Source organism: Lissotriton helveticus, chromosome 1_1 (genome assembly GCF_964261635.1).
Source record: "Lissotriton helveticus chromosome 1_1, aLisHel1.1, whole genome shotgun sequence".
NCBI classification, from domain to species: Eukaryota; Metazoa; Chordata; class Amphibia; order Caudata; family Salamandridae; genus Lissotriton; species Lissotriton helveticus.
The window spans coordinates 1,798,343,734-1,798,371,393 of record NC_136057.1 but is presented as its reverse complement, the minus strand read 5'-3'; the positions used below and the strand labels follow the sequence as shown (position 1 = coordinate 1,798,371,393).

Here is a 27,660-nt window from a genome sequence, read left to right as displayed (position 1 = left end):
CAGCATACCTGTCCTTTCAGGAAAGCTCTGAGAGAGGCCCCCAAAGTCAGGAGTCTCTTGTGGAAGACTAGAGGGTGGATTCCTAATTTAGGGTTTCCATTCTCCTGATCTGTGATGGAAGTATCATACTGGGGTAGGCCAGGAGGTGGATTCTTCAGCTCTGTAAAAGCATCTTGTGATGCGGCATGATGTACATTTCCGCCTAGGGTGCCCAGTCACGCTATTTTTATTTTCTCCAGAAGATTCATGTTGCGGTATGCTAGGGGATGAGTTACTTCTCTGGGTCCAGTGTGCAGTTCTGTGCCTGAAGCTACTCCTGTTACGCTAAAGTAGGAAGACCAGATTTTGAAAACCAAAAACATAGACACGCTAGAAACAAAAGTAGAACTAAAGCCATTAGTCTTACTTTTATATCTGGCCTGTCCCGGTTTTTGCGTAGCCTTGTAAATATGTGTGTGTGTGTATATATGTATATGTACATATATATAGAACGCTCAAACACTCCTCCGTGTCAGGAAAAGAAAGAGCAGCACTCCGGGGGTTACTAGTACAGCGTGTGGTTTATTTACAGCAAAACAAATGTTTTGGCAGAAGCCTTCGTCAGTGTCACGACCCATTTCCCAGCATACTCATTTAAATAAAGTCATGTGATTAATGATGAACATCAACAAGGGACCAGCCCTTCCAGCGTTACAGTGCACACCATCTTGGAATGGTTTTCTAACCTCAAAACCAATGCAAAATTAATCCATGAATTGGATAAACATACATTAAGAAGGGGCAAAAATAGGCTATCACTTCTAGTTATAGAGAAAATAAAGCCGTGGATCGGCAAGGGTCCCTTGTACAAAGAAAGAGAGACGCACAACATGACAATAGATGTTACTATGCTGAGAAAAATATATGCATGTATGAGTAGCGTATTTCATATAACGACAGTTCATAGTTGTCACAATGACATCACCCTAGACAATCGATAATCGAAAAATTAATTAATTAAAGAAGATAAACCTCACAACACTGTAGACAGCCAGACGTCCGTCCAGCAGGCAACAAGAACGGGGGACTATATGCAAACAAAACTGCTCTCCACTACATAAACGGTGTTTCAATTATATCCTGAAAATTCATAATATCATAATATGTGGTGGTGCAGTTAACCTTGAAAGCCAAATATACAGAGTTGTTGATAGAACGCAGAAAGTGAGAATTACAAGATTCAAGATACATTCAGTAATGATTCAGTGCTGTTTCTACTATATAGCAAAGTAAGTAATTGTCATAGGATAAAGATACAGCTGTTAAATCTATACATTATATACAATATATACATTCATGAAAATTGCTTTTAAGTATTGTAAGATAATGTAATAAATGGATATCCTGATCAAACTGGATTTTTTCTTTCCTTTATTTACCCAGATGGACTACCACTTCCTCTCCGCTGTTCATGCCCTTAGGGGACTTGGTGGACAGGTCGATGATGTACCTGGATTCAAGGCGTCTAAGCCTTCTCAGTCTGTCCCCACCCCGTGGATTGTATGGGACATGATCTAATCCAAAGTAGCGTAGTTTGGTCCTATCCCTGTTATGATGTTCGGCAAAATGCCGTGCTACTGGGTAAGCAGGGTCAACTTTGTCGATAGCCCTGAGATGTTCTAGCACCCTCAATTTAAGTTAGTTGATGGTGCTTCCAATATATCTTAAACCGCATGGGCATATCAGACAGTACACAGCATAGGTAGTGCTACAGGTAATGAATTTTTGGATCTTTCTAGTCCTACCAGCATCAGGAATATCATATTGCAAAACCCTACGGCTATTGCTACACGCCTTACACTTCCCACACGGGAAAAAACAACTCATTGTTTTTAAAGTGTTGGTAAGGGTTCCAGATGACTATGTACTAGCATATCACCCAAAGACCTAGCCTTGCTAAAGGTCACTAATGGGTGCGGTGGTAAATCCTCTCTTAGTACATAATCTGTGAGCAAGACGTGCCAGTTCTTACGCATCAAGCTTCTAAGTCTATCGGCACCCGCAGAGTAAGGGGTAATCATTCTGAAGACATTCCTGGTATTCGTATCCACCCCACCCAGTTTCTTATTGAGTAGGTCCTTTCTCGAAATCATTTTCACTTTCTTCAAAGTGTTTGATAAAAGTGGTTTGTCATATCCTCTGAGTCGAAGCGGGATAAGCATTCCGAAGCAGCCGCTTCGAAATCTCTATCTTGGGTACTATTTCTTCTTATTCTTAACAGTTCCCCGTACGGGATACTCTTAATGAGTTTAGGTGGATGGGCACTTTTGGCAAAGAAAATTGAGTTTCCCGCTGTCTCTTTCCGATACAGTGAGGTATGGACATGGCCATCCTCAATGTACACCCGTAGGTCCAAATAGTTGGCTGCCACCCCACTAATGGTCCCAGACAGGTGTACATTGTAGATGTTATTATTGAGGGAATGAATATATTTTTTGGCCACGTCCTCGGTCCCCTGCCACACGATGAACAGGTCATCAATGTAGCGGTACCAATGTACCACTTTCCCGCTTTCACCGCCTTCTTGGTAGCTTCTGGGCACCTGCTCCTCCCACCAGCCAACGAACAAGTTCGCATAGCTGGGAGCGAAGCAGGTGCCCATCGCTGTCCCAGAGGTCTGCCGGTACAAACTATCCTCAACAAAAATATATTGTTTGTTAAACAGAATTGCACAAATTCCATTAACATGATATTATGTTGTGCAAAACGAATCGAACGATTGTTTAGATAGTGTTCAACGGCAGTGAGTCCATGGGCATGCTCAATGATGGTGTATAGACTGGTAATGTCCATCACTAAGAATAGATAATCCGATTGCCAGTCCATACTGTCCACTTTACTCAAAAAGTCTTTGGTGTCTTGAACATAAGATTCCGAATTTAAGACAAGGGGGAAGATGTAATTGTCCACAAATTTAGACATGTTTTCTGTTAGCCCCCCGATAGATGCCACAATCGGTCGGCCTGGAGGAGTGATGTTGTTCTTATGTAATTTGGGCAGGTGGTAAAACGTAGGCACCATCGGGTTGCTACTACGTAGGAAGATATGTTCATCCTTACCAAGCATTGAAAGGTTATACCATTTCAAAATCAGGTTGTCATATTCCCTGACACTCAATTCATACAGTTCTTTGGTGGTGGTTGTATAGTACTTCGTGTCAGAGAGTTGCCTCATGGCTTCTTGGTGGTAATATTCTCTTGTCATTAAGACGACATTACCTCCCTTGTCCGAAGGTTTTATGATCGTTTTCTTGTCGCTTAATAGTTCCTGTAAGGCTCTCTTTTGAGATTGAGTGATATTACTTGTAATTGAATGGGAAACCTTTCTTTGTTTCACCAATTCCATCATCATGGCTTCTGAGAAAGCGTCGATAGCATCCCAGGGAGATTGAGGAATAAACGTTGAGAGGGGTTTAAAATGGCTGCCATCTCTTTCTTGTTCAATGCCCTGGGCAACTGCCCTCTCTGCCATGTTCATGTCCAAGTTATCCATATCCTCATTTTCAGTTCTCAAAGCTTCCATAGCTTCAATACAGGGCATGTCTTTGCCAATCAGGGTGTCAGTGGCCGTTAACCTGAGCCCAGGTTTGGATGCTCCCTTGATGTGTGGTCTTATTTTGAAATACTTATGTAATTTAAGCTTTCTAGTAAACTTGAAAAGGTCGATTTTAGTTTGCGTGAATTCGAGATCCGCATTGGGGCAAAAAGTGAGTCCCAGGCTGAGGAGTTCGTGTTGTTCGTTGGTCAGAGATCTATTCGTGAGATTAACCACAGTTAGGTTATTCTCCTTTATCTGATCAACGTTTCTTACTTCCTCGTTTTGCGACTGGGCCGGGTTTGGGGTTTTGGTTTCCCCCTTCCTCTTCCTTTTGCCGCCTCCCCCTGCTCTCCTAGTTCTCCTTCTTCTTGTCGTTCTGGGGGCTTGTTTTTGCCTCCTCTCAGCCAGTTTTGCTGAATTAGTTGGAACTCTGTGTGAAAAGGGACAGGGGTTCTCCTACGTTCACTCCTCTGTTCTCGCTGATCGTCTCCCGATTCATCTGCCATTACCTCAGACTCTGAGGTTGGTACACTCGAGCCCGGTGTCATTGTGGTACCTTGGTTCATGGCTTTCCTAGGTGCATCGTATTTTTTCGCAAACGTAAGGATGCACACCTGAGGGAGAAGAGAGAAGTCGGTTGGTGATAGGTGTGAGAGGCAGCATCCCTGTCCTTTGAGGAAAGCTCTGACAGAGGCCCCCAAAGTCAGGAGTCTCTTGTGGAAGAGTAGAGGGTGGATTCCTAATTTAGGGTTTCCATTCTCCTGATCTGTGATGGAAGTATCATACTGGGGTAGGCCAGGAGGTGGATTCTTCAGCTCTGTAAAAGCATCTTGTGATGCGGCATGATGTACATTTCCGCCTAGGGTGCCCAGTCACGCTATTTTTATTTTCTCCAGAAGATTCATGTTGCGGTATGCTAGGGGATGAGTTACTTCTCTGGGTCCAGTGTGCAGTTCTGTGCCTGAAGCTACTCCTGTTACGCTAAAGTAGGAAGACCAGATTTTGAAAACCAAAAACATAGACACGCTAGAAACAAAAGTAGAACTAAAGCCATTAGTCTTACTTTTATATCTGGCCTGTCCCGGTTTTTGCGTAGCCTTGTAAATATGTGTGTGTGTGTGTATATATGTATATGTACACATATATATATATATATTAAGGCTAACTAGTCCGTCTGCTCTCCTTCACTCTCGGCCGGGTGCTCGAACAGCGTGTGACGGCACCACGCAGGTCACAATCAGACAAAAAGCTCTGCTGCAAAAAGCACACAGCACTCTCGGAGACAATTCCCATTTATATTTATTGGACAAACACTCTCGCAAGACGCGTTTCGGCCACCGCCTTTCTCAATTAGAAGCCGGCGCCACCTTCAGGCAGAGTTTAAATACATCCAATCTACAAAATAAAGAAAGGACATTTTTTGTGCACTCTTAAACACCATATCTAAGTGGTGAAATTCAGTTTCAATCACTGTCATAATTGTGCCCTGGATGGGCAAACACAATACATAACGCACAAATTATATAATGATTTTCAAATTCAGCCCTGAATGGGCATACCCACAGAAATATATAAGCGCATTATTATGAACATCTTACAGTTTTAAGAAACAATCTTACAGTTTTAAGAAAAAATCATCAATGCAGGGGAAAATCATAAATGGATTGATAGCTCCTCCCCAGCGTTCAGGCCTCCTGGTTTCTTAGTTTGATTCTCAATGATATGACGAGATTCTAGCCTGCGTAGCTGGAGCAACCTGTTCCCTCCCCTTATATCTGCGGGCACCTGCTCCATGCAGTAAAAGCTAAGGAGTTCTCGGTTGCTTTGGTGAAACACTTCAAAGTGTCTCGCCACTGGGTATGTGGGATCCTTATTTTGTATGGCCCTCAGGTGTTCTAAGATCCTGTTCTTAGTTGGGTGAGTTGTGCTCCCAATGTAACGCAAGCCACACGGACATACAAGACAGTACACCGTGTGGCTTGTGTTACAATTCATTAAACTAGTGATCTTTTTGGGCTCCTTCATCCCAGGTACTTGGTAACTAGTCACCTTTTTACTGTTCTTACACGCCTTACTTTTAAGGCATGGATAAAATCCTGTCAGTTTTACAAACGGTGGAGGTTTCTCCTCTTTCCTCCAGTGGCGTTGTACAACACTCGAGCCCAATGATCTTGCTCTCCTAAAAGTTATTAATGGAGATTTGGGTAAATCTTTACCAATGACCGGATCAGATCTAAGTATGTGCCAGTTCTTCACACACTTTTTTCTGATGTCATAGGCATCACTGGAATAATTCATAATCATTCTCATACTATTCTGGTTAGTCTCCTGTCTCTTAAGTGCCACTGTACTGTTCTTTGAAATTAGGTTGGATCTCAGTTTCTTGTCCTGTGGAAAAGTAAATTTTGCCATGTTCTGTGTCCCTACGCCTCATCCATCATATGTTATGTGTGCATGACCAATATGCATATGTTATTCCCCATGTCCGATTAAAGACGCAATTCCAGTTGTGTCCACCTCTAGTATGTTAGTTTCCAGTCCTCGTGAATACTACGAATATCAGGCCTAGGTAAAGTTATGTTGCCACGTTTCTTAGTGTGCACGTTATTCCATAATAAAGTCCTCGTTTCCAGGCCTCAAAAGGGCCCGGACCACAGATTCAGCTTCTGTTTCCTGAAAGCCTCGCTGAGGAGCGATACAGCCCCCACCTGTATCCTCGACCCTTCACTTACTTCCTGCCTTGCAGTGCCCGGTGCAGCTTGGCTCTGCCTCTGAGTCTGCCAAAAGTATGTTATAGTTCCAGCTATCAGTTCAGTCCTCCTCTTCTGCATTCCTAAGCTACTGAACTGCATCAATAGTTTCCGTCATTGTCTAGCCTTCTCGTCTCCACGTTAGAGAAATACTGCATTTACTGGTCATTTAATATTCTTCATCACGCACTACATGTAGAATAATGCATGGTCCAGTCTTAGAGTCAAGTTAGCCTCTCCCCTCATGACTTCTAGTTCATATCAACATGTTCCCTAAACATCAGATACCAGATAGGGTTTAGGTACATGTCGCTCCGACCCTCCAGACTTTAGTCTCTGCTCCTAACACAGAGTTCGTAGCCCCCAGCTTCTCCTAGTAACACGTCATTGCCAAGTTTACGCGCACCACCAGGTTAGAGGTCTCGGCTCCTTAGGTAGCCCCCTCCAATGATTCCGCCCATTCATGACATATTCTGTTACGTTTGCATCACATGTCTATGTATACGCCCAGTTACACCTCTTTTCACTGTTATCTTTCGCGACTGCTACGCGTCACGCCTTCTGCTCCACCCACTGCTACGCCTACTGCAATGTAATACTATGTGTTCGCGCTATGTATATATGCCTGTGTTTTGTTATTGAATGTTAGCGCGCTCATCCCAGACCTAGCCCCAGCAGCTGCTGGGCCTCTTTTCCCCTGTTGGGCCCCAGTTGTCCTGCTGGGCCCTGTCATTCTGTTCCTATGCAGGTTGTCCTGATCCTGTCCTTATGCTGTAATAAACCTGCAGAAACTCCTACTACCTCGAATTTTGACTCTTATTTATTGAGCTATCTGTTATGCTATAAGTCTAGTCAAAAATAGGGTATTATTTATTTATTTACCACATAATGGCGCCCGAACAGGGACTTGCCCTTTCCCCACGCGTCGGTGAAGCCACGCCGACCCCCTGACCCTCTGCAGTCGTGACGGAACCATACCGTGCACTGGCAGATATTTCTGCTTCAAGTATCCCTCAGGCCCACGGAGGAGACGGAGGAGGCGGTCCAGCATCCAAACGAGACGGTGGAGGAACGCGGCGAGTCCCGACCAGAGCCCAAGCCGAGAGTCCAAGGTCCGAGGTATCCGGAGGCCCACCCGTAACTGAAGTCCGAAGTCCGAAGTTCGTCGTCCAGTCGTCCAGTCCAGTCCGAGGCCTTCCGTTCCGTGCTGCCCGGTGAGTACCATTGCTGGGGTAGTATCTAGACAGGACCAATCTAAATTGACTCCTGGTCCGTGGGTTGGTGGTGCCCAGACTCACAAACGAAGTGTTCACCTAGGTGGATACGGGTCTTGATGTGTCCCTTTATGGGACCGGTATGTTCCGTACTGTTACAGCAGTGCATCCAGTAACTCTAGTCTGTTCCGTTCTCGAGAAAATCTGTTCTATTTCTGTTCTCAGTATTTCAGGTAATATTCTGTTCGAACTGTTATTTATAAATGTTCTTCATGTATTTTCCTGTTGTGGTATGAGTGCGATGTGATTTCGTGTTTTTATTGTGTATTGTATTGTGTCCAGATTACAGTTCAGTCATGCCGCTCTTTTCCAAGTTACGTCAGTTAAAAACTAGAAAGGGTCTGTTAGAGGAAGCGGTTCCTGTCCCGCCGAGGGACAGTCCAGGTCACTTTATGTATCAGAAACATGGCATAAGCGCCATAATGTATCTAGATTTATGGGTAGAGTATACCAAACAGTTAGAAGAAAAGTATAGATGGCCCGTATCGGGTACATGGGATGCCGAATGTATCATGCGAGTAGAAGAAGCATTATGGAAAAAGAAAGCCAGACAGTCACAGAAAGATGCCATCGAGTTATGGCGTAAAGAAGCGCATAGAAGAACGGAAAAGGAAGTCAGAAAGTCAGAGTTAAGTAGAGAATCCCAGGAACGAGCCCAAGAAAGAGAATTAATCGAGATAGGTGAACAAGTCAAAGCCGAACAGTCAGACAGACAGAGGCATGCCCTTATTAAGGGTATGTATCCTCTCCTTGCCGAAGGTGTGCCAAAAGCGACCCCAGAGGCATCCAGTAATTTCCCGCCACCATTAGTTCCGACCAAGCTACGTCACAAACCGACCGCAGCTGATATTTTTATTTCGTCCTATTTGGACGACACAGTCCCCGAATATGCCAATCCTGTTCGCGCTCCGCCAGTCCCTGTAAACCAGGTAATTCATGTTCCTCCAGACACCGGAGTACCTGTTACGGTACCCCCGGTCCAGCCTATAGTTCCACTTCCCACTCTGCCAGGACGTAGAGCCTCAGTAGACGACTCCAGTCTAGGGGCCGCAGGAGGAGCTACTCCTCAAACCCCGCCGCCACACAAGCGTTTATCAGCACTCGAATTACATGCTCAAGCATCACAGCGTACTCCTAAAAGTAATAAGTCTGTCACAGAAATCAGGCAAGCCCTTAACGAATGTGTCTATGATCCAGTTCCAGGCGAATATACTATGGTTTTATATTCCTTACGTGTAAGGAGAGTGACCGAGTATCTAGTCACCTTGCCGAATATGAAAGAAGATCTAGACAGAATATATCGTTTCATCCGTACAGGGGATGATCCAGAAAGTATTGGCGAGATTATGTCTCAAAGGAAAGCCGAGATTCAGCTCATGATATTAAAGTTCCTGATCAATTGTCTAATAAGAGAACAAGATTACCCGTCTAAAGATCCCGCCGAAATGAGAATCCTGACAAGGTGGAGTGATAATATAGCCGAGGGTAAGCACAAGACCGTCAGTGCCATGGAGAGTATGTACAAGAAAATCCGTAAAGAAATAGTAAGGTTACACGAACAGCGTAAAGCAGCACAAGTAAGCGAGAAAGAAAGTATCTCTGATCCTGAAGAGGAAGACGAGAATCCCGCCAGAATAGCGTATGTAGGAAAATCCAGATTTCCAGATCGCCATTTACGCCTAGAACCCAAGTCTGTTTTTCATCATCCAGCACCAGAACAAGGTTCTCTAGAACAAGTATTTCAAGCTACCGATCACATTCTGAAATCACGAGTCGGTTATAGTGAGTTAAGTACCATGCATGAACAAGAACTAGCCCGATCAGCAGTCCGATGGATTACTGATTCTACCACTTTTCCAGACGAAATAGTGGCACAAATGTTTCTGAAACTGCCCCCAGCCGAGCAACGACTGGTGGGTATGTATATGATCCAGCACCTCATTACTCTGTATGAGGGTCAACATTCTGATCCAGGCCCGTTACACGATATCCTGAACGAGTTACTCCAGTATAGATGGAGAGGTCTAGGTACCGATTTAATAAGTGTCATTCTAGAACAGCGTCACAAGTATAGAACGTTTTTGAACCCGCATTTTGTTCATGTCTCACCCCCAGAAAGTAAATCATTCTATATAGACCGACAGAATCCGTTACGAGAAGTCCACCCAGTCAGAGGGACGGGTGGCGAAATGCAACGAGTGTTCGTATACACTCCAATATCAAAGATGGAACTTCTTGAAATGAAGAAATTAATTCCCTGTCATGACAAAGATCCAGCAGGGTTCCATAGAGAATTAAAAGACATGCTCCGTATGGGAGAATACACTTACCCAGATATCATTGAAATGTTAAAGGTCCTGTTACCCGCAGGGGTGTATGAAAAGTTAAAGGAAAAAGAATGGGAGGTGGGAGAGAAAAAGATCGATTGGACAGCTCTAGAAGCTGAAGACAAGGCACGAGTACCAGGTACCGGTCTCGGAGATAAATGTAAAGATTTACCAGAATTATTGATTCAAGTTTTACCCAGATTATTGAGAACTAGGAAAGAAGACTGGGATGCAATCTCAGCCTGTAAACAGAAACAAGATGAAGATATTAGTGATTTTTATTCTAGATTCGAAAAATGTTTCAGTATTAACAGTGGTCTCAAGACAAGTAGTGAGTCATACCCTCATCTTTTCGTTACCAAATTAGTCGAGAATTCAAGTCCACAAATTAAAAACCGAGTTTTGAAAGTCGAAAGCACCTGGCAAGCAAATACTCCGTCCCAGATGCTCCAGATGCTCCAGTATCACCAGAATAGAATCAGAGAAGAGCAAGAACACGAGAGAAAACGTATGAAAGATACGAAAATGAAAGTGCTAGTTGCACAATCTGTTCCTCAAGACAGTCAGAAGAGGGGTCCGAATCAAGCCAGTCATCCTGCAGCTCCCGTTAAAGGGAACTGCAATTATTGTAAACAGCCAGGTCATTTTATAAACGAGTGTGCAGTTCTGAAACATAACATAGCTACTGGTAAGACTAAAGAAAGACCACGTCCGCCTAGACAAGAACAAGTTTCACAGATTCCTCAGTCACAGAATGCACAACAGACAGTTACAGCACCGCAGCCTATTGCTGCAACACAGCATGTTACATCGCAGATGTACCAGTATGCACAGTCCGAGTATCCAGAGTACCAGTCATATTCATGAAACAGCCTAGAGAGGGAGGTAGGCTTGCCTCTCATCGAGATACCTGTAGATCAAGAAGGCCCCTATGTTCACAGTCAAGTATTAGGGAAAGACAGAAAGTTTTTGATTGATACAGGGGCAAGTAGGACCACAATTAGTCACGCCGAAGTTCCAGGGGCTCCGCTCTCAGGCTCAAGAAATGTTTCCCTTGGATTTTCAGGAAAACCCATCGTTAACGAGATATCAAAGCCAGTCACTCTAGAAGTAGGTCCATTGTCCCGTACTACTGATCTGTTACTTACTAAGTCATGTCCAGAAAATCTATTAGGCATTAAGACACTGAAAGAATTAGGTGCAGTTATTTGCTGTTCCCCAGAGGGAATACGTCTGTTCCTACGTGACTTTAAGGGTCACTATGTATTACGAGATTTTGATTCAAGATTGTCTAATGTTCCACAGCATTTATGGGCGCAAGGTCCAACTGATGTAGGTTACATGCAAATCACACCCCATCGTGTGACTCTCAAGCCAGGTGTAGTGTTACCCCGAATCAGACAGTACAGATTGCCACCTGAGGCTGTAGCAGCCTTATCCAAAATTATTGACGAGCTCATGGCTCAAGGAGTAGTTGTAGAAACTGACTCCAATGTATGTAATTCTCCGATCATTCCAGTCATGAAACGTACTGATCCAAATGCACCCCCAGTATATCGATTAGTGATTGATTTACGAGAGCTTAATAAATGTATTATTCCTCAGTACCCAGTTGTCCCAGATATTTCTTCCCTGTTAACAGCCATTGATTCCGAAGCCATGTTTTTCACTGTCATAGACCTCAAGAATGCATTTTTCAGTGTTCCAATTCATCCAGACAGTCAGTTTCTTTTCGGATTCTGTTTAAATGGAAGGAGCTATATGTTTACACTCGCTCCTCAAGGTTTCACAGAAAGTCCTAGTATTTACAGTCAAGCACTTAAGAGACAACTAGACAACATTCACATGCCAACTGACACTGCCCTGCTCCAGTATGTCGATGATCTACTGATCACTGCCCGTTCTGAATGTGCCTGTGAGCGAGCATCCCTTACAGTTCTGTATTTTCTTGCCGAGATGGGGCACAAAGTGTCACCTTCGAAGCTTCAATTCTGTGTCCAGCAAGTGGTATACTTAGGACACTTGCTGTCCAAGAGGGGTAGGCAGTTGACACCCGACCGTATCCAGTTAATAGCGAGTCTTCCCCAGCCCAGAACCCAGAAGGAGGTACGTGCCTTTATCGGCCTTACTTCTTATTGTAGACAATGGATTCCCCAGTATGCATTTCTAGCCAAGCCACTGATACAGTTAACGACACAGGAGGCAGCCGTAGCGACTGTCCTCCCTTGGACATCTGACCATACACTTAGTTTCAATGAGTTAAAGAAAGCCCTATGTCAAGCTCCAGTTCTAGCTACACCGAACTACAGTAAGCCTTTTACACTTTTCGTTACTGAACGCGAAGGTACAGCATTATCTGTTCTTACACAAGATCAAGCAGGACAATACAAGCCCTGTGCTTATTTTTCGAGCACACTAGATCCAGTCGCCCAGGCGTTGCCTGCGTGCCTCAAGTCAGTTGCAGCCACAGCACTAGCTATCAGACAAAGTGATTCCATAGTTTTAGGACATTCCCTGACAGTACAAGTCCCGCATTCAGTAGAAGTTCTTCTAAACCGAACACAAACACAGCACTTGACAATTGCACGTTTAACAGGTTATGAATTGACACTGTTCCAGCCACACATAGAAATTAGACGCTGCAACGTTCTGAATCCTGCTACACTGTTGCCATCAGTTAATTCAAATCCAGACACACATGACTGTGTGGAAGTAATTAACATTACGACAAAGCCAAGACAAGACCTGACAGACATTCCGTTACAAGATCCTGACCTGACACTTTATGTGGATGGTTCATGTATGAGAACTAGTACAGGAGAACTAGTCGCCGCGTATGCAGTGACTACTGACACTGAAGTTATTGAGACACACCGTATTGACACCCTGTCCGCTCAAGCAGCAGAGCTAGTCGCTCTGACACAAGCCTGTATACACGCCAAGAACCTGAAAGTTAATGTTTACACAGATTCACGTTACGCATTCGGAGTTGTACACGACTTCGGAGTGCTCTGGCAGGAGAGAGGTTTCATGACTTCTCATGGAACCAAGATTCAGCATGGTCTCCTTATTCAAGCCCTGTTAGATGCCATACATTTACCGACATCCATTGCTATCATGAAATGCAAAGCACATACGAAAGTTACTGACATTATTTCCCAAGGTAACGATCTAGCAGACCGCACAGCCAAGCTTACAGCACAGACTCCAGACATTCCAGTTAACATGACACATACTCCAGACCCGACTACATGCATGACAGTTAAGGACCCTACACAAGATGTCATAGATATACAGTTACATGCTACCCCCGATGAAATCAAGAAATGGTCTGAACAAGGAGGGGTCCAGACAGATCAAGGATGGTTAACGAAGGGTAGAGCCACATGGTTTCTCCCCGATTCTATGGTTCAAGTCATTATCAATACCGCACATAGTCCAGCACATTTAGGAGAAAAAGCTATGTTAGACAGTATCCAGAACATTTGGTTCAACAAGCATTTACGAGCTGCAGCCAAGCAGAAAGTCCGTACCTGTATGATATGTTGTCAGTTTAATCCAGGTAAAAGTGTCCCGGTGGAACAAGGTGGTTTCCAGCCCCCTGACCACCCTTTTGAGGTCCTCCAGATGGATTATATTCAGATGGAGCGATGTCGAGGTTTCAAGTATGTCCTTGTAGTAGTATGCGCTTTGTCCAGGTGGACAGAAGCATATCCAGTCCCAGATTACACAGCCGCGACCACTGCCAAGCAGTTGGTTCGTGAATTTTTCCCTAGATATGGACTCCCTAGAGTCGTATATTCTGATAACGGCCAGCCATTTTCATCTGAACTCATGAAACACGTTTCCCTGTTGTTAGGGTACCAGTGGAAGTTTCATTGTGTACGCCATCCTGAAGCAGCCGGTCTCGTAGAGAGACATAATCAGACTCTGAAAATCCGCATTGCAAAAGTCTGTAAGGACAAAGGTGTAGACTGGCTAGTAGCTCTGCCAGTCGCTTTGTTTTATATGCGCATGGTCGCACATTCCAGATCAGGTCTGTCCCCGTATGAGGTCGTATTCGGCCGCCCCCCTAACATGTGGGGTACTCCTAGACCCCGAAGTATTACCGATGTTTCATGTAATATGCTGACAGATTACCTAGCTTCCTTGATGTCTGCCCTCAACTCATGTCGTTCACAGGTTGCCGCCGCATTTCCAGACAATACCGAGGTGGCACCGCACGAGATCGTTCCAGGCTCCCTTGTGATGGTCCGGAATTTCGACAGATCAAGTCCGCTGGAACCACGTTGGAAGGAGCCACGTCAGGTCCTCTTGACCACCCGAACTGCCGTCAAGTTGGAAGGCAGGAAGGGGTGGGTCCATCTTTCTCATGTAAAACTTTTCAATGGATTGAAATCCGTCTCCAGAAACATTTCCAAGGATTTCCAGGATTCGAAAGATTGCCAGAACATTGTTTTAAAGGACTGTCCCGCACAAGACATTATTACAACCCCTCCCTTGTTAGAGAAAACTCCGCAACAGGAGTATAAGCTCAAATTAAGGTCTAGTAAAATAAGTCAGTCAGTTTGATTGTATAAGTCCTCCCCTAGGTGAAACGGTTAGATTGTTTCTGACATGTATAAAATAGACCCCCATAGTGAGAGAGTCAGTCGAAGTTCACTTCAATGTATCGTTTTTCTAAGTTTCATATTGTTTCTCAGCATAATGATTTCCTGCACCAGCTATGCGTTCTATCTGTATTTACCAGTTCCTCATGTAAATATGTCTGCTAATGCTACAGTAGAGCACACGTTTAGTGATCTGCCTCCTCACGAATATTCTTACCGCCTCGCTATGCGCAACAACACATTTATCCGTATGTTACATTATTCACACCAGACCAGCAATGCCACTAATTGTTGGGTGTGTGGTCGACTCCCCCCTTTCCAGACACCGAAGGGAGTTCTGCCACTGTTTCCTTATCCATTCTCACATAATGGTTCGTGTGGAGCATGGTCCACGTTAACGTCATCCTCAACAGATATGTCTTTTCTTAACAGTACATGTTTTCCAGACAAGCAAGGTCTCCCCCACAGAACAGGTTTAGATCTAGAAAACGAAGTATATAATTTAGGTAATTATTCGTCGAATTTCATGGTCCTGAATGTTCAGTCTGATACTACTCCAGACTTACCTGCTATTTCAGTACTACCAGTCAAAGGCGAATTATGTGTCCGTAATTATGGTTCTGTACATGTAGGACATAGTGAATGTACTACTGTTATTCAGTATAGTGACAGTGGGAAATCTGTTTTCAAAGCTTCACGTCATTCTTATTTCATTTGTGGTCAAACCGCATATGTTCGTCTGCCCCTCGATTGGGAGGGAACCTGTTACATTGCTTTCCTACTGCCACCTGTTTTCCTAGCCCCATCTGATTATCACAGAAACACACATCTAGTACACATTAGACATAGAAGGGAGTCCCCAATTGTCGATTATACTGAAACTACACTAGAACAGTATACAGATTTCAATAAAGGTTTCTTCTTCTTTGTAGGACCTGTCCAGAATAGTAAACTGATCCGTAGGTTAACAAGAACCCTTGAAGCTGTAGTTAATGAGACTGCCTCTGCTCTAGGTAACCTAACCGAAGAACAATCTGCTATGAGATTTGTCGTTTTGCAAAATCGTCTCGTCCTTGACGTCATACTGGCCGATAGGGGCGGGGCCTGTAGAGTCATCGGATCTAGTTGCTGTATTTTCATTCCAAATAACGCGCCGTCTGTTTATTCAGCTATAACCAGACTCCATAAAATTGCCCATCTGTTACATCAAGATCCAGGCACCTGGACATGGTCCGGTTGGTTCTGGAATATAATTTCCGTATGGGGATGGAAAGTCCTGTCCTTTCTAGGTATTGCAGTAGCGATCATATTTAGCTGCTGCCTCTGTATACAATGTGGCCCTGCGATTTGCAGCATGTGTGCTACCTCTTGTATTCCTAGTCCCAAGCCCCGTTCTAAATCCCGTTCCAAGACAATTCGAGACGAGCAAATGGTACTGTATGAAATGATAGACGGTATCATGAATATTGATGTTTCCTGATGGGAACGTAGTGACAAGGAGGGAATGTGGAAAAGTAAATTTTGCCATGTTCTGTGTCCCTACGCCTCATCCATCATATGTTATGTGTGCATGACCAATATGCATATGTTATTCCCCATGTCCGATTAAAGACGCAATTCCAGTTGTGTCCACCTCTAGTATGTTAGTTTCCAGTCCTCGTGAATACTACGAATATCAGGCCTAGGTAAAGTTATGTTGCCACGTTTCTTAGTGTGCACGTTATTCCATAATAAAGTCCTCGTTTCCAGGCCTCAAAAGGGCCCGGACCACAGATTCAGCTTCTGTTTCCTGAAAGCCTCGCTGAGGAGCGATACAGCCCCCACCTGTATCCTCGACCCTTCACTTACTTCCTGCCTTGCAGTGCCCGGTGCAGCTTGGCTCTGCCTCTGAGTCTGCCAAAAGTATGTTATAGTTCCAGCTATCAGTTCAGTCCTCCTCTTCTGCATTCCTAAGCTACTGAACTGCATCAATAGTTTCCGTCATTGTCTAGCCTTCTCGTCTCCACGTTAGAGAAATACTGCATTTACTGGTCATTTAATATTCTTCATCACGCACTACATGTAGAATAATGCATGGTCCAGTCTTAGAGTCAAGTTAGCCTCTCCCCTCATGACTTCTAGTTCATATCAACATGTTCCCTAAACATCAGATACCAGATAGGGTTTAGGTACATGTCGCTCCGACCCTCCAGACTTTAGTCTCTGCTCCTAACACAGAGTTCGTAGCCCCCAGCTTCTCCTAGTAACACGTCATTGCCAAGTTTACGCGCACCACCAGGTTAGAGGTCTCGGCTCCTTAGGTAGCCCCCTCCAATGATTCCGCCCATTCATGACATATTCTGTTACGTTTGCATCACATGTCTATGTATACGCCCAGTTACACCTCTTTTCACTGTTATCTTTCGCGACTGCTACGCGTCACGCCTTCTGCTCCACCCACTGCTACGCCTACTGCAATGTAATACTATGTGTTCGCGCTATGTATATATGCCTGTGTTTTGTTATTGAATGTTAGCGCGCTCATCCCAGACCTAGCCCCAGCAGCTGCTGGGCCTCTTTTCCCCTGTTGGGCCCCAGTTGTCCTGCTGGGCCCTGTCATTCTGTTCCTATGCAGGTTGTCCTGATCCTGTCCTTATGCTGTAATAAACCTGCAGAAACTCCTACTACCTCGAATTTTGACTCTTATTTATTGAGCTATCTGTTATGCTATAAGTCTAGTCAAAAATAGGGTATTATTTATTTATTTACCACAGTCCGCTTTCAATTTCGCATCCTGTAATACCTCCTTACTGTATCCTCTCACTCTGAACCTCATCATATATATATATATATATATTACCTACTGGCGGTCGCCAGTAGGTAGTTATAGTTAGGACCTAGTTTCCATAGGAAATCTGCAACATTCTATTTGGAATAACTTTGGCTCTGGTTGACGAATCTTCGTGAAATTCTCCAAGAAGATGGCCCGCTCCGCTCCGCTCCTTATCTGAAAGTTTGGGGGTGATTCATCAAGCAGGGGCTTAGAAAAAAGAGGGTCCCAAAATGTGTTTTCCCCATGCAATTTTCCATAGGGACCGTTAGACACGGCTACAGCCCGAACTGCTGAACGGAATTACACCAAATTTGACAAAAAGGTAGAGTTTGGTTCACAGATCACGCTTTTTGTTAAATGGTGTAAATCCGTTCAGTAGTTCCTGAGAAAATAAAAAAGTAAAATCATAGATATATCTATGTACAAAGTACGGTACGCGTACAGTACTGTAGCAGGGATTCTGCTCCTACACAGAACTGTGCATAGAGACTTAGAACTTCAGTGAATTAGGGTGTGCCAAAACTCACCTTAGTATCCAAAATCCCCTACCAGACTAGCAATTAGTGTCTCATTGGTTCTTACAAACCCCCAATGTTTAGACAACCCAGAACATGGACTTAGAACACCTCAGGTAACGTGGAACACATGAACACTCTTTCGTTATACTAACATATCAGTCCAGAACGAGGAGTAAATGATGACACGTGCAAGTTTGAAATATTTATTTCTAATGCAGTGTTCTCAAGCGCAGTATCTTGGCTAATACAAGCAAACCTATTATAAGGAACAAGGTTAGCAGCATAGTTACTATTCCATAAAATACAAAGGGAGAAAGCATGTTAAAATGCTAAAGGGAAAAAGTCTAAATAGAACTTCAGTTTACCCTCCCTTGCTAGTATATTATATTATATCTACAGAAGGTCTCTTTGGGTTTAGAAGGGGGGGCCCATACCTCTGGTCTCAGCAGAAATGGATCACATCATCTCCTGCACCAACTGTCTGCACGCGAATAATCATCAAGTGTGCAATTCATGCTCTGTGCAGTGCATTATTAATCGCGCCTAAAACCCAGAGTTGGCCACAGCTGTATATGTATTATGTCTAGACTGTGCGCTGATCAAACCGAACAACAAGCGCTGTGTTGAAATAACCTTGAAGGCCTCGGCACTCACGGTACAGACATAGCTTACCAAGCAAGGCTGATATTATAAGCAAACATATTATTCTTGTGTGAAGCAAAATATTCTACTTGGCAAAAAAGCTTTAATAACAAAATGTGCCGTGTGCAGAGGCTGCAGAAAAGGAAAATGGCGTTTAAACTTCTAAAAAGCTCATGCTAACATAACACAGTGCAAAGGCAAAACCAAGCCACATGACACCTTCCCTTTGATCCGAGCACGGATAGGACAAGTAAAAGGGGCAAATTTAGGAATGCAGAGTTCAAGATCGATAGTTTGAACACAAGTCTCCAATTTGGTACCTCAAGAGCAGAGATAAAATAAACATAATTGTGAAGAGAAAAAAAATCTAGCCTTTGGACATTGATAAAGTCAATAGGTCAGGGCTCAAAAAATTCTTCGAGGAAAAAAAATCCAATTATCCAACGAAAAGTGTCAGTCAAGAAAGCGAGACTGCAAACACAGTTCATCCTAATAATGAATATGCAAAATATGCAGCAACAGCCTCCAATAGGAAGTCACTGTTATCATCCGAAAATAATTTGGCCATCCAATTCAACACAGGGAAAGAACATACATGTTCTTCAATTACCTGAGCCTCTAGCACCATCAGAGGACAACTCAGTGGGTTTTCGAGGAAGCTGCGAGACAAGAAATCTTGCTCTGCTGCGAACACATTCCAACGACCCAGTATTTCATGCATCGATGCAAAGGCCATAATCCCTCCATCAGAACAAAGCAATTCATGAGCAATTAAGGAGCTCATAAGTTGATTATAATCCGCATCGGGAGACACCGTATTGCAGAGACACAAATCCAGGGCCCATTCGAAGTCGCAACTCAGGCAATGGAAGACAGGCTGGACGCATGTAAAGTAGGAAAATCGAAACGATAATTCATAAGCTGCACTCAATGTAGTAAGAGGCAGCGCTCCATAGTACTCAAGCATCCGGGACCGAAGCAGCCCTAGCTGAGACAGCTCGTCTTGTAACACAGGATGTGCATCCATTTTGAAACAAACAAAACAGCAATAGCACGCCAGCAGCAAGAGCCAGTAGCAATGGAAATCCACCAAACAGGCTGGAAAAAATAGAATAGAAGAAAGCTAGAAAGACCCCGAAAATCGTTTGGAAAGAAGTCACCAAGCCACTGCTTACAACTTTAAAAAAGTGAGCCAGCCCCGATGTGGAGGACGCATTGAAGATTGTGTGAATTAATTCACCGAAGTGCAAGGGCAAATCAGTATTTAATAAGGCATGCACCTCTGTGCGGGTGTTAGCCACATGAAGGACAAATGTTTCACGAGCAGATGTGAGGGCAACTTCTTTTTGGGACAATAGAACTCTTATGCGACTCATCTTATTGTACTCTGCTTTCAAGGTCGGACTCTTAGGCCAGATGGAAACAACCATTACATTCTTGCAGCAAACAACACGCTCACTGACGGTAATGACATAAGCAATCCCTTTCAATAAGCCACAGCAATCTTCATTGTTTAAAAGTAAATAACTCTCATTTGCCAGTAATGTGAATGTGGGAACGATTGCAGGCACAGGGGTACCTTTCAAAATACAGGCTAAATTCGGCTCGTTTTGATTACAAGAGCCGTGTAAATGGATATGTCTACACATTAATGAATGATCCGGCGTTTCAGTGCATTCTTCGCCATTCAAATAAACTTCCTTTCCCTCCCTAAGGCATCTATATGTAAAAGGAAGCGACCAAGCTTCATGGAGATAAGAACTTCCAAGAGGCTTGCATCTACCAATGGCAAAGTACTTCATACTGTTCTTAAACTCAAACAAAGGAAACGGGAGAGTTATTAAACCGTGAATAAGCCACGTTGCAGTATTGGCCTCTGCCACAGAAAACGGTAAAGGCTCCAACCTTTCAATGTGTAACATGGAAAAAAAAGCATCTTTCATCAACAGTAAGCGCTGCTTGTCAGTCAAATTAAACGGGGCAAACAATGATGATGTATTCATGTAATGCCAAGGCACTTTTCCTGCCTTAAGGGTCTACAATGTCCACGTAAACTGCATAATGGAACGCAATTGATTTTGACCATAGTATAAAACAGACTCTTCATCTTGCACAATATCTACAACAGATGACACAATATTATCTAATGTGTAAATGCGGGAAGAGAGCGTGTTAATGCTGTTATCTACAACTGCTAGCACTCAGTGGTGTCACTAGGGTTGGTGGCACCCGGTGCGGGTAACTCAGGGTGTCACCCCCTCACGACTTACCACATGGACCTCCTCCGCTCCGAGTCCGCCAGTGGACACAGTTGGCAAATAACGGGACTACAGGACAACACAACACAACACTAGACACCATGGCAGCATACCACCAAGGTCAACACCAGAGATTCACATTATAGCATTGCTTTGGATAACGTAAAACATGGAGCCACAACGCACAACACAACATGGACATTACACTAGAAAGTATGAAGCCACAGTGGAAAACGTGATGGCACCATATTAAACAACATGGCACAACTTTGTTTAACATGGCATCACAATGAACAGCACAGCATCACACTAGAGAGAAGCCCAGCATCACACTAGAGAGAAGGACACCACAATAGACAAAACGTCACCACACAAACCGCAATGACCCAGCAATGAATGATATGACACCAGCTTAGCAACATGACATCACACTAGACAAAATGGCACCACTCTGGATACCCCGATGGCGCAACACTGGTCAATATGTCACCAGACTAAACAGTGTGGTACAAAATTAAGTAATAAGGACCCACAGTAGGCCTCAAAAACCCTCACTAAACCATAACCTACACTGCACCCCATGTTATGTGGCACTAGTCAAGAAAAACAGCACCACACTGCACAGGCAGGCATGAGACTAGACTGAAAAACACTGCACTGAACAACACGGCAGCAACACACTTGACAATATCATGACACTGTCTGGCTTGACAACATGGCATACTCTGGGCGAAACTAACTGCCACGTTAAAATGTTGTGAAAGCTCCTAATACAGTACCTCGAGACTGACAAAGCAAATAGGTACGTAGCTGTTCTTAGTACAGCAGGTGCAGTGGCTCCAGGGCTCTGGGGTGTAAAGTGCCCAATCTCACGTCAATTGTCACAATTTTTTGCTCTCGCACACGAAGGTGGTCACATTTCCCCCTGCTTGCACTAGGGCCCATAGTGCCCCATGGAAAAAAAAAAAAAAACAGTAAATAGCCATTGCAAAAAAGTCCTGAGTTTCAAAGCGCTGCCCTTCCTGCGGGCGGAACACAAACACACACTTGGCAACCGTTGTTTGTGGAAACCAATATCCATCTAAAACTGTTTCTTTTCTAATCACTCTGCTAATAGTCTAATCGCATGGAGTGCTGCAAAAACTGCAAGTTAATGGGTGCCCTGTCTGAGTGTTTTTGCGTGCAGAAAAAAAACACACACATCACGGAGGGCAAAGAGAGAGAGAGGGGTGGGGAGGTGCAGAGGGCTCGAGCCACCAGAATCCTGAAAAGAGCCCAGGAAGCCTCCCTCCCTCACTTCAACAAACCCCACAGTGCACCAGGACAGAAACTGGGAGGCGGGGCGGGGGTACCGTGTGTGCGAGAGAGAACTTGCCACACACTCTAGACAGATGTGTGCAAGAGGGGAGGAATCTTATTGCCCCCCATGTATGTGCACCATACGGAGAAATACTAATATTTGCTGAGAGAAAAACTTTATGTTTATACAAAATAAGTTGCCACAAAAACGAGGAGTCCAGTTCAAGAGTATCAATCTGCATCACATCGGCATTTTTCCAGTCACGCAACCTGCCATTCTGAAATGGCGGTACTATCCTATGAAAGGCACTGAAGTCCGATAAATTACCATCCACATGGTATACATATTGCTGTAGAAAAGTTTTAAAGAGTGTGCCAAAACTCTTGCTCAACTCACAGTGACATCTTGCCCTTTCTTTAGACTCCACTGTGGTGGTGGCTGGGCCCCTAACGTAGGGGTTCTGCAAATCGCCCAGCAGCACCCCACTGCCGAGACTATTTCCACTCAGTCTAAGCGTGTGGTGGTGGCGCGCATCAGTGGAGCACAGCCCGGGGGCTGGCCCAGAGCCGTCATTGGTAGCGCTATAAGATTGACGGCCCTGGGACCCACAAACTAGGTACGCCGCCGCCGCGCATCTCACCATCACCACTATGCAAGTAGGTGGTGTGTGCCTGGCATGCACTGCAGTATTTGTTGTAAGCAGGTGCGCAGTGCGTTTGCACAGTGCACTAATAATTGCACGTAATGTGTGCACTGTGCTGCCGCCGCCCCCAAAATAGTGCTGCCTGGGGCTGACGGTGACCGCCCCCACCGTCCCCCACCGTCCCCCCCCAAGCTACACCGCTGCCTAGGATGGGCGAAGGCCCTAAGCATCCTTTCTGTCCCACTGTCCTCTCAAAGGAAGGCATGACAGTCAGCACCCCTGCACACACTGCACAGAAGAGGACTCTTCAGAGTTAGAACAAATGCATTTTGCACTATTTTCATTGTCTCCTCCATACTAGGGAATCATACTGACTCTGCCCAGAACTAAAGAAATCCTCAAATAGTTAAATTGAGCAAGCTAATGGAGCATGATTTTGGCTGTGTTTAACCAGAAAGGAAGCACTTAAACTTTCCAGTCTTCAAATCTGAAAGACAGAACAACGTTTGTGCAACATCATTTTGTTTAATTTCTTGAAATTGCCAAAAAAACTGAACCAGGTAGCTCTACGAACTTCACAAAAGTAATGCACATGATGTGCATTAATTTTATACACTGTTTCCTCCGTTTTCATTTGTTGCAAAAACAGGCACCGGTGCAAAATAACTTGTGTACCTTGACTATTAGCAGAACGCGCGCAAAACAGATTCGATTTGCTCTTTGCATACACCTTGGCAAAGGGTGCCTAATGGTACAAGGTATAATTTCTTATTCTATGTGCCAACAAATGTAATTCCGTAATACCTGAAACGTCACTGGCATATATGAGTTGTCAACGCCGTCCATCATAGCGCTAGCAGAGTTCACTTCTGAGCGCTAGGCTGTATAACTTCTCTGTGAGGCCCTGCTAAAGCTCCAGGCTCGAGAAGGGGCGTGCAATCACGTGCTCCAGTTCCCTTCCATTGTTCACCTGTCTAGCTGTGCTCCTGGGTGTACCTGTTTGTATCGCCTCCTCGTGCCAAGGGGTTCCTTCCTTCTGATTGTAAAGCAGAGCAGAGGCGAGCCTGCAGAGCTGCAGAGCACAGATTGGTGTCACCCCATTTGATGGTGTCATCCGGTGCGGTCCGCACCCCCCGCACCCCCCTAGTGACGCCACTGCTAGCACTTTTTCTAAATTAGCTTGATCTATAGCTCTAAGGCGAGTAGCTGCCTCAATCTGGGATGTTTTCCAGAATTCATTATAAACAGCATATATCCATCTTTTAGATCTACCTTTAGCCGGACCTTTTATAAAATCATTCACATCAACATCGTCAGTCAGTTTAGATAAATGCAGTTTAACTGACGCCAAGGTAGAATGTCTGAGCCAGTTTTGACATCATTTGCATACAGAATAGGTAGTCACAAAATGGCCACTTTCAAAACGGGGATCTACCCTGACCTGTGTAAAGCCATGAGCTAAACCCAGAAAACGATGCTGGCATGAGTCAGCACTTCTGTGCCAGAGCAACCAGCCTTCGGGATCCAAACTGGATATGTTAAAGGAGGAATTCAATAACAGAGTTTGTAACTCTCTAATGGAAAATTTAGTAGTATTACCCCAACCGGAATATTCCTCTAAGTCAGCAAAAGAAGGAGCATTTAATCTTTTAGCAGTAGGCAATCTAAAGCATGTTGTCTGTGAAATAGTAGAATTCAAAAACAACATATGATTCGGGATGAGGCATGCATGGTGCAAAGCCTCAGTGCCTTGCATTTGCCAGCTTTTAGAACCCCAAACTGATTTAAGGTCAATGGTATCCTTCCACAACTCGTAGCCCCCAACAGCCAACTGGTCTAGAAAGGACTTCGAATACAATAATTTAGTATCGGTAAGTCTAACTTTGGATGTGGACTTTTCAGTCATTTTAAAATAAAATGTATTGGGATTAGACTGATTAAAATCTGTAAAGTAAGTGAACCTTTCCAAAAAGGAAGCAGAACTGCCTTGTATAGGAGCTGGACTGTGTTCCCACTGGGTGTAATTTACAGTGAGCCTCCTGGTATTAGCTTTATGCAGGTATTGATTGCCAAAATGTTGATAACAATACAAATCACCGTAATTAGCAGACTCCAAGTACAAATCTTCAGCATCAAAGGCAGCATAATATTTCAAATCAGAAAACAATGATTCTACGGCCTGAACATCCCAATCATCAGAACGTATATTTTGTTTAACTACATCCCCCATAGACACTCTAAGCACATTAAGGGCATCCCATACAATCCCATCTAAGACAGGCCAAGCAGTGATATTAACTAAAGCCAAGTCTCTCTTCAATCTGTGTGATGAGGAATGGGGAGCTAATGTTCCATTGATATGTCGAATGCATGTTCTCTCCTCGACATAGTGTCCATTGACGAGACGGAAAAAATAAAACACAAAACCAATTGACATAAAAAGGTAAATCAAAAAAAGCACCATCCAAATATAAGTCCAAGGGGGAATAAAAAAATGTTTTTTAAACAGTCTTGCCAGAACAGAAATCTTCAAAGGCTTTTTTGATGTGGGGGAAACAGTGTCAAATGAAAATCTGGATTCTGTAGCTAAGCGAGTTTGCAAATCAGGCATCGATAAGTCAGTTGGATAAGTATAGTCAGTTTCATCATGTTGAGTACCAGGCAGTATAGACAAAAAACCAAAAAGGTGGTGGAGGGTCCAAGGGGAAATGTTTTTATAGACCAACTAGTACCTAGTCCCCCAACTCAACAGTAAAACACACGGGAGGTACTAAAAGTCTGAAAACAAAGAGATAGCTGGAACCTAATAGTGTCCCATTTTATGCCCAGACCACAAAGTTGATCCAGAGAAATGACATTGTTATACCAAGGAGAGTGAGAGAAAGAGAAGATACAGAGTCTGAGGAACTAGAAAAAGTACCCATCAGCCCACTCAAAAGTGGAATCTCGTCATCTGGGTATGTTTGTGTTGGAGAATGGTGTCCTATAGGCTCCTCCTCAGAGAGAATTTTCCGAGGTCGCCTACTATCGGACCCAATGGTCAAACATTCAACCAACAGATGGCAGTATATGAGCGGGAGGGGCAAGAAGTTGCAGTGCTCAAAAGAAGAAAAGGAAGGAAAATGATCCACGTGATTTAAAAATGCCTACATTGATGTCATAGGAAACTTTATTATGTCTGACCATCAATGTGGTATGGTTAAAAAGCAGTAAATGATAGCATGCAAGGAATTGCTACCCACCATATATGTTATTCGGTCAACATGTTTCAGCCTTAAAACGGCTTTCGTCAGGACCTATGATGTGCTACTGCAACACTTACTTTCAGTGATGTGATATGTGATCTACACCCACTTTCCAAGTGAAAAAATTGGTGTATCTTCTCCCTAATTGCAGGGAGAGAGAACCTCACCTCACCTGGCAACTGCTCAGGATAGAAGGAGGCCACGCACTCTCCGTCGTTGCCTCGGGTTAAGAACTGAGCCGAGGGGGAGGCCAAAATACCAGGCAGTATACTCAATAAAGGACTGGAAATATCAGGCATCTCGATAGCAACATCAGGCACAGGATTGGAAACCGGGGCCAAAACAGAATTTCTCAAAATCGAAGGACATGAGACCGTCTGTGTCATACTAAGAAGAATCGGCCACTCTGTGTATCTTGACATTGTCAATGGGGATATACCTGTTCTCCTTACGACCTGTAAGCGGTGGTAAAATAACTGAACTTGTGCCCTTCACTCCAAGCACTGGAACCGGAGCTTTATCGAGGGACTAAATTCTTTCTTGTTTTCGATCTGCTTACAAACCAGTTCTCCAACTTGGGGTAGCCAGCCAACTACCGGGATCTGCAACGCATCATCCGAGGTGGAGGGCAAATGTTCCTTTGCAAGACTGTCTCTTGTCTTTTGTAGATCCTGTAAAACATTGCAATGTTCGTCTACGTCAAAGGAGGCAGCTAGAGCCACGAGTCTAGACCGTCAAGGTCCGGGACATACATCTTGATACCAAAGAGCATCTTGTATGGGGTCTGCCCACCCAGAGACCTTCTAGGGAGATTATTAAGAGCAAGCTGCACGCTATTGAGGTGGGCCAGCCAGTTCCTGCCAGTGCCTATAACTCGAGCGTCAAAGACTGCTTTAAATCTCGATTCATCCGTTCCACAACACTATTACCCTCAGGTCTGTATGGAGACGAAAACTTGACTAGGACCCCCAACTAAGTCATGGCATCCTTATACACCTTATAGGTGAAAGCTAGACCCTGATCCGAATGCAAGGTACCACAGGCAAAAATCTCTACAAAGACACGCAAGTCTCTTATGACAGTCCGTGAATCAGCGCTGCGGTGTGGCCACACCCACACAAAGCGTGAGCATGAATCAACTGCTACTAAGATGTACTTATATGCAGTATCAGAAGAAAAAGGACCGCAGTGATCTAAATAAACACACCCAAGGGGTTTATTAGATATGTACAACTGTGTCTGGGGCGGACGCGCAGCAGTTGAAGGCTTACTCTGCTGGTAAATGTCACATTGAAGTTCATAATCACGCGTCTGTTTGTACAGCCCCCGCCACCAGAAACGCTATTGTCTCTGAGCTACAGTAGCCGATGCGCCCGCATGCGCAGACGCAACACCTTCATGGGCTGCGGTAATCAGTGTAGGCCTGCAGGCCGCGTTGGGAATTAACCTCTCACCAACGTCAGGTATTTTTACATGAGGAACTTTATCAGGACTTAAGTGGTATGAATACTTCCAAGGGAATCCTTTTGGATATTTACCTCCCTTCTCAGTCGCAGCAACAGCTGCCAAGATATCATCATCAATCTAACTTTTGCAACGTGTAACTGCTGCAACCAAATATGTCGATACTGCTGATTTTTCTGCCTCATCGGCAAGCGAATTGCCAACAGCGTGGACTCCTACGCGCTGATGACCGAGAGTATGA

General features: G+C 44.3%; 1 protein-coding gene across 1 annotated transcript in view; it reads right to left on the bottom strand.

The window, feature by feature from the left end:
• LOC144765484 (uncharacterized) overlaps window positions 1–27,660 on the bottom strand; it is a 68,850-nt gene that overhangs the window by 19,653 nt on the left and 21,537 nt on the right. The window lies entirely within an intron of this gene.